Source organism: Paroedura picta, chromosome 12, assembly GCF_049243985.1.
Source record: "Paroedura picta isolate Pp20150507F chromosome 12, Ppicta_v3.0, whole genome shotgun sequence".
NCBI lineage: Eukaryota > Metazoa > Chordata > Lepidosauria > Squamata > Gekkonidae > Paroedura > Paroedura picta.
In genome coordinates this window covers 6,715,353-6,727,307 of record NC_135380.1, presented here as the reverse complement: position 1 = coordinate 6,727,307, position 11,955 = coordinate 6,715,353, and the positions used below count along the sequence as shown (strand labels likewise).

General features: G+C 49.5%; 1 long non-coding RNA gene across 1 annotated transcript; it reads left to right on the top strand.

The window, feature by feature from the left end:
- Positions 1–5,283: 5,283 nt before the first annotated feature.
- LOC143821879 (uncharacterized) lies at positions 5,284–10,892 on the top strand. The gene is made up of 3 exons (XR_013225949.1): positions 5,284–5,393; positions 9,129–9,324; positions 10,747–10,892. It is a non-coding gene; the product is annotated as an uncharacterized LOC143821879 (long non-coding RNA).
- Positions 10,893–11,955: the final 1,063 nt, after the last annotated feature.

Genomic DNA, 11,955 nt, shown 5'->3' with positions numbered 1-11,955 from the left:
ATGCAGTCTGAAAGCTCTGCCTGTGAGGTTGGGAGTTCAATCCCAGCAGCCGTTTCCATCCTTCCAAGGTCGGTAAATGAGTACCCAGCTTGCTGGGGGGTAAACGGTAATGACTGGGGAAGGCACTGGCAAACCACCCCGTATTGAGCCTGCCATGAAAACGCCAGAGGGCGTCACCCCAAGGGTCAGACATGACTCGGTGCTTGCACAGGGGATACCTTTATCTTTTTAAGGTATGGGGAGGGATCCTTCGGCCTTCCCTTCCAGTTTGTAATTAGACCTGGAGAACAGAATTAATTGTGTAGCTGTTTGATGGATGTCTAAACATCAGGCTGACACTCCCCCCCCCCTCAATTTGCTCTAGATAAGGTCTAGATAAGCTAAAGAGCCAGTGTGGTGTCGTATTTAAGAGCGGCGGCCTTTAATCTGGAGAATCTCCAGGGATTTCCTCACCTAGAGCTGGCAACTCTACAAAAGCCATTCTGCTTTGACCACTAGGCCCAGTTTTGAGAAGCACACCGACAGCTCTCCGCTGTGAGAATTGCTCCTTGGTGTAACAGGCTTCTTTAGGAGGTGGTGGGTTCTCCTCTTCTGGAAGTTGTTAAGCAGAGGCTAGAGAGCCATCTGACGGAGAGGCTGCTTCTGTGGACTTAGGTAGATGGTGAGTGGGTGGGCAGGAGGGACTGTGTCCATGCTTGGCTCTTGTGGCCCTTTCTTGCACGCCCAGGGAAATGCCGATTGGATCGGGAGGTGAATTTCCTCCAGGCCGGACTGGCCGGGGATTCTGGTTTGGAGGTGGAGGGCATCATCCGGGCATGGAACTGGGTCACTGTGGGTGGGTAGGTTGTTGAGAATTTCCTGCATTCGACAGGAGGTTGGACTAGATGGCTCTGGAGGTCCCTTTCAACTCTATGATTCAATGATTCTATGTGCCGTGCAAAATGCCTTTCTTTCTGAAGCAGAGGCCACTGCACCACCGTGTGAGGCTCTTTCTCTTATCGTCTCTGAGATGCCTAATTTGTCTTGGCTAATCCATGCATAGCAGAAACGGGGCAGTTCCTGGCGTCCGCACAGATTGCACTATTTCCATGTCTTGAGCTGTTCCAGTGCAGCAGGAGACTTGTCGGTCTGCGTGTCTGGAGGATTAGTTCTGAAAAGTAAACCTGCTGAGGCTTAGAGAGAGAGAGAGAAAGAGAATGCAACCGAGGCAGGGTGATTATTCTCTTCCCACCCACCCCCCTCAGTCCAAACGGCTCAAAAAAGGAGCAGAAATCCACAAACCAAACAGCGGTTCCATTAGAAAATCAACCCCCAGCCCTGCTTTGCCTGTGAGCAGCGCTGATGAAATATTAAGCACCATCCCGACAGGCGACGGGGATGGAGCCGATGTAATCAGATGAGTAGTTAAAGGTCTGCTTTCCTTTGGGGACATCCGTGATTGATCAGCAGCCCCTGCAAAAAATAAATAACCCGGCTCTTTAGATCTATGTAGTGACTTTAAATATTTAATAAATCCCGTACGAATGCATGCAGAGGAGGCGTTCTCACCCAGCACTCTTGCCTCTGATTCCACCAGGCAAATTTATCACGCGTCGTCTTTTGGGAGAGGAGGGCGAGGAGAGCCAGACAATGTGGTTTGGACATTGTTGGCCTGTTCTTATCCTGGAGAGGGGCGACAGGGATCGAGGCCGGCCGGCTCTCAGCCTTGCTCTGGTGCCAAGGTAGGGTGGTGGGGAGATGTGGAAACAAACTGTGTAGCATCCACCATGCTTGCTGGGGTGACAACAACGTGTTCCGGACACCCTGCAGCCCTAAGGGCTAGAGGGGTTGACGGGGTGCAGGGAGAGGGCCTGCATAACCCGTCTGCAGCAAATTTTGAGTCTATGCTAGGGTGGTACAGTGGTTAGGAATGGCAGACTCTAAGCTGGAGAACTGGGCTTGAATCCTTCTGGGTACCTTGGGACAGTCAGTTCTCTAAGAGCTCTCTCAGCCCCACCTGCCTCGCAAGATACCTGCCAGGGAGGAAGGGATTATAAATCACTTTCCTGGGCCTTGCGCACACATGTCATGAGCCAGTTGAGTGGTCTGAGCTTTGGACAAGGACCCGGGTTCAAGGACTCTCATTCATGGATGAAGCTCACTGGGAGATATCAGGGGCCAAACACTTTCTCTCAGCCTATTCTGTCTCAGAAGGATGTCACATTGATAACATGTCCGGCACTGTGACCTCCTTGGAGAAAGGATGGAGGAAAACTTTTTGTGAGATTGGCCACGGCAGAGAGACATTGGACTGTACACACACCCTAGAGATGCCTCCCTTTTCTCCATGTTAAGGAGTCTCAAAGCGACTTACACTTGTCTTCCTTTCCTTTCCCCATAACAGATGCCCCATGTTGTAGGTGGGGCTAAGGGAGCTCTGAGAGAACTGTGGCTGATTCTGGCTGCAAGCAGAGAAGTGGGCAAGCAAACCCAGTTCTCCAGATTAGAGTCCATCCCTCTCTTCTTTAAAGGGTGTTTTTGCAGGCACGAGGCGAGAACGCACTGCAGCTATCTGAGCCTTTACACAGATGGTTTTCTTTTCATAACCTGAACAATGATGGCCATTTCATAAATGAGACGGTTCAGTTCTGGATAAAAGGAACCAGAAGTTGCCCTGACCAAGTGTCTACTCTGTGCAGGTGCAAAACCACCTGGCCTGGTGTTACGCTCCAGGTGAACATCACCGGGGAACATTAAGGGGACCCCATCAGAGCTCGCTTGGCATGTAATTGAGAGTGTTTGAACACAATGAACTTCATCCAGCAATTGAGTCCATGTCAAAGTTCTCAGCATGCCCAACGCTTATTCCCTTTCCATAATTTCCTCTGAACACAGAAGCTGGATCAGTTCCCGTTCCTTGGCACAGCGTTTGGAGTTAATTTGTTTTTTTGGCAGCAGTCTTGCCTGCAACCAGTCCCGAGGTTTATCTCCGCATCAAAATGCTCCCTCCGTTTCTGATCTTGAGCTGAACAGCTGGAGGCCTTGATGGATGGAACCTTGTCTTCTCCAGCATCTGACAAAAGCTCAAGTAGGTGCCGTCTTTTCCCTGCTTTAGCACCATGAAAGATCAGTGGATGGCCAAGGTCAAGCCAAAGGTTACCGGCATGTCGTCGAGCGATTTGGTGGTGTAATACATGAAAGAACTGGTGACGTCCCTTCAAAATATACTTGTACCTGTGTTGTCATTGCGTCATGTGCTTTTGAGGCTGCGGGGCAGAGATTCCCTGCAACATCCTCCCCTGCCAAACATCAAAATAATTGGATCTCAACATGTAGTAAACACTAGCAAGGTTTTCAGATCCTCCTTTTCACAAAGGCTGTCTTTTCCCAGCTACCTGAACTTATATGGAGAAGAAGGGTCTTGTCCCTATAAAAGAAGTGCCCCTGGAAAGGAAGGGTCCAGAAGGCCATGAAGATGGTGAAGGCTTATGCCGGTCCTCTTAAGCAGTGGAAACTAGAATGTTCACTAAGGGGTTACAAATTCTATCGCCGTCCCAAGGCCTTACCAGGCGTAGAACTCTGATTGGCAGCCTCTCCGGTCAGTCCCAAAGCTACCCGTTCGGCCCTTCATTGCTCAGACCAATGTTTTGGCATCATTGGCTTTTTAAGAAAAGGAGGCGGGGGAGTGAAATGACCAAATGATGGAGGAAGAGCAAAAATGGGGACTGAGCATCCGTTGACAAGCAAAAACAAACACAAGACTTGCAGCACCTTAAAACTGAGCACATTCTGGGCCAGCGTTCATGGGCCAGAGCCCGCTTTGGCACACGCCAACCGAAAAGAAAATCCTGCTCTGCAGGGAGGCAGCTCTGTCTCCGATGAATGAAGCGTCTCTCTAGCCCTGTATTTGGCTTTCAGCAGCAGCACCCAAACAGAATAGTGGCAACTCACTAACAACTCCTAGCCTTTGACTGTAATTTACCCCCTCCCCAGCATCTGATACTTGAAGGCAGTCTGCTGCTGAACATGGAGGCTCCGTTTAGTTTTTAGTTAATGACTGCCCTCCATGAACGCACCTCTTCCCTTTTTAAACCTCAGGGTCATCGCCACACCTTAAAGCAGGGAGTTCCATAAGTTAAGGGCCAAGCTACATATTACAGATAAGATTCGGGACTGGACCGAAGCTTCTCCCTCCCCTTCTGGAACTAACATCTGAATAAAGGAGTGAGGCCAGGAAATGGCAGAGTACAAGAAGACCAGACAGGGGCATGATTAGTTCTGCAGTTTTGGAACATTGGGAGAACCGAGCGTAAATCTACGACATAACATGAACTTTCTGTCCTGCGTGAAGAAATACCTCCCTTATTGCCAGTGGACTTAATCTGTTGACCATGCACTCTACGATGAGCAGAGAGGGAACAAACTGTTTCTTCTCTTTAAAATGTTCAAACCTTTGATAAATCCATGTTACGAGCCTTCTGCTTTGCAGGGAAAGGCACCTAACCTCGCTGGCCATCTCTCTTCCTCTTCCCCTTCTCTCGAAAGCCTTTTCTTCCAGATGTCTTAGAGTCGGAGGGGGGCTTCCAGGGTCATCTAGTCCAACCCCCCTGCAGAATGCAGGAAATTCACAACTACCTGCCCACCCGTTTTATGCCCCCATTTTATGCCCAGATGATGCCCCCACTCCCAAAAAAAGCCCAGAATCCCTGGCCAGTATGGATTGATAAACTGACAGGAAGCAGAGCACTGTAAATATGGCTTTAACTGTTATTTTATAATGTTATGTGGCTGGATGGAGTCACTGAAGCAGTAGGTGCAAACTTAAATGGACTCCGGGGAATGGTAGAGGACAGGAAGGCCTGGAGGATCATTGTCCATGGGGTCGCGATGGGTCGGACACGACTTCGCAAATAACAACAACAACATGTGTGGAATATGTCAGAAGCCATCCTGAGTCTGCTTGCAGAGAGACTGGCATAGAAAGCAAATAAAAATTAAATAAATAAATATATAAATGCCGTACATTGTTGGACTAGGTGATCCTGGAGGTCCCTTGCTTCTCTCTGCTTCTGCATGCGCAGCATTCAGTGTCAAAGCCCCATCCCCCTTTGCGCATTCCAGCGGTGAGCTTCTAGGAGGAGGTAATTTAAAAACCAATTCTCCATTAAAGGAAGGTTCCCCACCCCTCCCCCTTTCCCCTGAAATCAGCAGCTGGCTAGAGGGGAAAGAGTTTAGCAGAGCAGATGCAAGTCGCTGGCAGAGGTTGCTGGGCAGCCAGTTCAGTGACCTTCAGGGCACTGGGAAATGAGCCTTTCCCAAGCAAATGCATTTGCAAACTAATTAAAGCCTCGCTTGCTGGCAGGACAGGCTTCACCGGACGGCTCCACCTACGCTGGCGGAGAAAAGGGCCGCAGGTGAGACAGAGGCACCGTCAGCAGCCCCTTTCTGGAGACCGTGGCAAGGAAGTTTTCAAGGGGTGAGGGCGTCAGCGTGGACCTCTTGGCAAGGCTGTGGGAAGGAGGCCAGCCTGGAGCTGCAGATGGAGAGGGTGGCTGTCTTCCTTCCCTGGCCTGCCCTTGCCCTGTCCAAGGAAGGAGCAGATGGGCCTTCTGCAGGGCGGGTGAACCAGGCTGGCCAGCAGCTGCTGCACGGGGGGGGGGGGGGAGAGGAGAATGGAGACGGCCTCTCTCCACCTGGGCGCTTGGGAATCAGCTTGAGACCAGGTTGGACTGATGGTTGCCAATTCCAGGTGGGAGATTTGGGAATGGAGCCTGGGGAAGACAGGGACCTCAGTGGGATACGATGCTAGAGAGCCCACCCTCTGAAGCATCCATTTTCTCCTGGGGAGCTGATCTCAGTCATCTGGAGAGGAGCGGTAATTCCAGGCGATACCCCAATCCCTCCTTGAGGCAGGCAATCCTGTGGCCCCCATCAACAGAGTGGCTTCTGGCCCAGAAAGACAGGACTGGGTTTCCTAAAAGGTACAGAGAAGACATCTGGGGAAGAACAGCTGCTTTTTTGAACCCCCTTTTTACTACCTGAGGGAGTCTCAAAGCAGCTTACAAACACCTTTCCTTTCCTCTCCCCGTGACAGAGGCCCTGTGAGGTGGGAGGGTCCGAGAGAGCGCTAGGAGAACTGTGACTGGCCCAAGCCCACCCAGCAGGCTTCATGTGGAGGAAGGGTGGGGTGTGGATCCCAGTTCTCCAGATTACAGACTGCCACTCTAAACCACCACACCAAGCTGGGTTCTCAAGAAGAAGAGTCAGTTTATATACCCCACTTTTCACTACCTGAAGGAGTCCCATAGCGGCTTACAATTGCCTACTGTTCCTCTCCCCACAAGAGACACCCTGTGAAGTAGGAGGCTCACAGGAGCGAAGGGAGTGGGCTGGAAGGGCTGCCACAGCATACTGCTCTTCTAAGAGAGTTCTAAGAGAACTGTGATTGGCCCAAGGTCACCCAGCTGTTTGCAAGATGAGGAACTGGAAATGCTCTTAGAGAGTGGCTCAAGGCAAGATGAGGACCTGGAAATGCTCAAAGAGAGAGAGAGGAGTGGCTTCCTCCTCCTCTCTGGAGGAAGAGGGGGGTTCACATGATAATGCATCCGCAGTGGTCGATTAGGCAGCTTTTTAGGCAGGGAAACCAGCAGGTTGTCGATGTTAATTTTCAGGCCCTCAACCATAGGCCTGGTAGGACAGCGCTGTCTTGCAAGCCCTGCAGAACTGTCCTGCAGCGGACTGACCTCCCCAGGCCAGGGATTCTCAACAAGGGTTCTGGGGACTCAGTGGCCTTTCCCAGAAGTCCAGCAGGCTGCTGAAATCACCACATGTCACCAGAGCCCACTTCCGCTGCTGCTCTGCAGGCCGAGTCTCTTTCCCCAGAATGAGATGGATTGTTTGGCTGGTTTTTCAGAGGTTCCTCCATGCTCAAAAGGTGGGAGCATTCCACCAGTCTGGTTTCATCTCTTTGGGGCCGGGGATGAGGGGTGGTGAACTAAAGAGCTACCAAACTTTATGCTAGACTAAAACTTGGTTTGTCTTTACCATGGCAGAGGACTCCTTTGTTGTTATTACTACTACTAACGCTATTGTTATTGTTATTATTTTGCAACGTGTGAGCCCAGATCCCTGTTTTAAGCGACAGAGCTGTACCGGGAAGGCGGTTTTCTCGCTGCAAGGAATTTACAGCCTGACGTTGAGTCGCAAGGAGATGGGTGGAGGGGAAGGAGAGTAATGGGGGTTTCTCTCTCTGCTTGTCTGCTTTAATTTGGCTTCAACCACAAAAAGGGATGAAGGTTCATCAATATGTAAGCACGTTTTAGTCTAGTCTCTCTTTCCATCTTGCATTTCAAATATTTGGATAGCAAAGCCGTTGCCAGCTCTGGGCTGGGAAACAGTTGGAGATTTTTTTTTTGGGGGGGGGGGTGGAGCCTGAGGAGAGCGGGGTTTGGGGAGGGGAAGGATGTCTGTGGGGAGCAATGCCACAGAATCCAACTTTCAAAGCAGCCATTTTTTCCCAGGGAAACTGATCTCAGCAAATCGGGAGAGCAATTGTAATACCAGGAAAGCTCCAGGCCACAGCTGGAGGTTGGCAACCCTATGTTTGGTTGAGGATTTACTGGGCACTTGCTGTAAGTGCCCGTTACACTACAATGTAATAGGGCTACAAGGAGCCTACAAGCAGTCCTGCTGCATCAAACAAATGGTCCATCTGCTTCTGTAGCCAGTTTCATGCAGTGGCAAACTAAAGGTAAAGGTAAAGGTATCCCCTGTGCAAGCACTGGGTTATGTCTGACCCTTGGGGTGACGCCCTCTAGTGTTTTCATGGCAGACTCAATACGGGGTGGATTGAACTCCCAGCCTCATGGGCAAAGCTTTCAGACAACTGCCTTACCACTCTGCGCCACAAGAGGCTCCCCATCCCTTAGTACCCTACATACCCTGATATGTATTCCTCATGTATCAGATTTATACATCCTACCTCCCAGCCGAAGTTTGAGCTATGTATACTATATTTAATACATAATAAAACCAGCAATCAATGTTAAAACATAAAGACAACCTGCCAAAAGATAACAAACAGCAGGGGGGAGGGAAGAGAAAAGGAATCGATCCATCAGTTTCCCGGCTAATCAGCAAAATGGTACGGACTTGGGATGTCAACACAGGCCAGTTTGTACCGATCAACACCATGCCGGGTTGGAAGCGCAAAGAAGAGCCAACTTGTACATCTCTGAGATTCCTGAGAAGAAGGTTGTGGACCTTATGCCTGCCAGGAGGGGCATATCGACCCTCTCCATGGCCCTGCGCATGGGGGGAGGGAGGAGGGAGGAGGGGGGAGGGATGCGTCCGTAAGCTGAGAAGCTTGCAGCTGCTTGCCCCATGAGAACGGAAAAGCAGGGGGGAACTGAACCCCTATTTTTGGCAGGGTGAAAACTCCTAGAGCCCGGAAGAGCCCAGTGAGTTTCTCCCCATCTGAGTGACTCGGGGCTGTACCCTGCAGGAAGAAGCCTGTCACTTCACTGTGCAGCAGACAGCTCTCTCCTTGACAGGGGACGGGTCACTGTGGGTGTGCAGCAGCCCTTGAGTGACAGCTGAAAGCTTGGGAGTGACGGGGAAGGTCTCGGAGCCGAGCTCCACGATCAGCCAGCCTCACGCAAGGAGGTTCCTGTGGCCAGACAACGACGTTTCGGATTGCAAGAGGAGCAGGCTCTTTAAAAAAAGAACCCTTTATGTGCACAAATGGTCAAGGAGATGGACTCAGCGAAGACTTCTTGTATTTTGTGCATTCAGAGAAGACTCTCTGCGAGGGAAGCAGCCGGGCCACTATCCAAGTCTTTGACTGGCCTGAACAGTGGGGGTGGGGAGGGACCTCAGAGGGACATCATGCTATCCAGCCCATCCTCCAAAGCAGCCAGATCTCTAGAGATCAGCTGGGATTCAGGGAGGTCCCCAGGTCTCACCTGGAGGTTGGCAACCCTAGCAGCACCCTAGAGAACTGGTTGGTGCCTCCCCCCCCCCCCCAACTTTCCACCAAGGCACTTAGGAGAGTGCACAGATAATAAATCTTATTTTTAATTATTAAGATAATAAATCTTATTGATTTATTAAAATATTTGTCTGTCTGTCTCCCTTGTTTTTCCTCTCAGCTCAAGGTGGGCCATGACCCTAGGTCAATCACTGAGCTTTGCGGCATGGTCAGAATTGGAACCCAGCTCTCCCGGCCCATAGTCCATCCCGCATTCTGCCACACTTGCCTGAACTGAAAGATGTGCAGCAGAATTAGCAGAGTAGAGGAATGGTCTCTGTTGCAGTAATATTGCTGGGATCTTTGGGCTTTTAAAGGTAAGCAAAACTCTTTGCACCTGATTCTGAATGTGCCTTTGTTAATTCCCTGATGCCGAGTGTCCTGTTAAAACACTGTAATAATGTATGTGGTCTGTAGATACTTTGATGCTGGTCAATGACCGTAATAAATAATCATCATCATCAACCACAGCGTGGTAAAATGCCATGGAGTTTTTTTATCTGCTGCAGCTGCCATTTCCAGCAGGGAAAGTGGTCTCTCTAGTCTGGAGAACTGGTGTAATTGCAGGATCTCTCCAGGCCCTGCCTGGAGGTTGGCAACTCACCATGTGTGGTATCTTCAACCGCTTCAACCTGACCAAAAAAAAAAAAAAACCTCTGCAAACAGAAATGCAGCTGCAGAAAGAGAAAAGGTGTGATTCAGCACGTTCCTGGCAGCTTTAATGCTATTTCTAGAGGGATTCTTTTTAATGGTCTATTTATATATTAAATCATTTTTGCTCCTGTCATGTCCTCAAGGCAACTTGTGAATTTTAAAATTACCATAAGCCCGTAACTACAGCATCAATAACAATTAATGAAACGACACAACAGCATTACATTCGACAACAAGCAGTTTGGCCACCAACGCTGAAGTGAGCCTCCACATTCAGAGGCAGACTTCTGGTTCTTGTGTCCTCTGCATCATTCTTATTCCAGGCCGCCCCTACGATGACATTTACAGCAATATCGGATCCCATATTAAAAGGCCAATTAGGCATTCCTTGAAAGGAAAGGGGGGAAAAAACGAGACAAATTTGTTTATGCCCAATTGGAAGAAATGCATGTATCGCCAAATAGCGAACGGTCTTTTGAGAAGGAAACGCATGAAATAACGCAAGCTGAGCTAAGTGCTCTGCGCACAACATGCCTCCCTGCACAACCGTGCGCACCCGCAGACATGAAATGAAGTCTCGAAAAATAGAAAAGTCACAAGTTTCGCCAGGCGAGAACATTATTAATTTCACTCTTGGCGCCCTTTAATTGCACGTATAAATTAAACATTCACTCATTCCGTTCTGGAGAAAGCCGCAGCACCCACCTCGGAGGAATTTGCATGCATCCGTTTCCCGCTCCTCTCCTAGAGCGCATGGACACAATGCAAAGTAAATACCATGGTAGTTGGAGAAGGGGGGGGGGGAACCGAGGCCGCTTGATGAAAAGGAGAAATAGCCTACGTTTGCCATTTCGACTCGGTCTTGATTGCCAAGATACATTTTTTTCAAAAGTTTACTGCTGTGTTTGTACAGAATAACATTAATTGAGTGTTAACGAGCTGTCAGGCCAGCTTCCCACTGTCCTTATTATTGGATGTCGGGAGTCCCAGTGATGTCCCAATTAGGCACAACCTAAATGCTATTTAATAGCACTACCGCTGCATAGTAAACTTTTTTCCCTCGGTATCTTCCACTCATTTCTCAGGAGGTTTCTCGGTATCGATCTTTCGATTAGCAGAGTGCAACGCTGTCTGAGATGAGAAAAATGGGATCGGATCCAACCTGCTCTTAAGAAGTTCCCTCCGTCTTTAGGGATTCTCCTGTTGCAGGAACAGCCCCTCGATCTGGAAGAAAACTGCTTAGGCTGGAGGATGGGTTCAAATTCAGCTGCATGGCAGCAGGACTTGCCCTGATGAATACACTCAATAGGGGTGCAGTCAATGCAGTGGAAGAAGCTACAACTCCGGATCTGTGTGCCCCAACCAAGGTACCTAAGAGAATCACTGTGAGATCAGGGATGTCTCTACCTACAACAATACAGTGTTTCCAATCAAGGCAAGACCGGGGGCTATAGGAACCCTCAGGTGCAGCATGAAGCACACAGCTCTCCCCCTGTGATGGCTTCCAGCCACTGGGGTTCAGAGATACATGACTACCTCTAAGCATATTGCTTCTATGAGCTAACAGTGATCAGCCATCTTTCAAGGAGTTCGAAGTGAATTTCATGTTGTTGGAAAGGGGCTGGACTGCCAGTTTTTTTTTTTTTTTTAATCTCAAAAGGGATCGTTTGTGCTGCGAGAAAATCCAGAAGTGATGTATTGTAGAGAAGCTCTAGGAATAGCTGGAAACTCTATGGCTTTACTATAGGATTTCCAGAAATTCCTAGAGCTACCCCACATCACTTCCAGGTTTTCCCAGGAAGTGATGTAAGGGTCTACAAAGCCAGTGTGCCTCACTATGTCCCTGCTGGTTACCAGGCACAGCACAGCTACCGTTTGGTATTCCCACTCTTTAATTCCTCTGGGGTGGGAAATTAGGGCTGGGAGTAGCTAATTCCCAACCTTTGGTGGTTAAATTTATGGTCTAGTGTCATCGGCTCTGCCTGCAGGCCTCCCCCTGCTCAAGGGCTGTTCGTAACTGCTGGCAACCCAACCCGGTTTTGTTTTTCTGGCTGAGGTACCAGGCAATCATCAGCAGTAATTATTTCAGATCTTGTTACAGATGGAACTCTGAGGTTCTCAGCCTTAAACAGAATTCATTATCCAGATTCTAATTTTGGTGCCTTCTCAATGGGGGCTCTCAAAACACGAAGGGAGGGAAGGCACAATTCAAAGCCAAAATGCCATGGGCTCAGAAGTTGTAGCAGCTGTCCCAAAACCCACCATGCTTTTAGACCAGTTCATAGAATCATAAA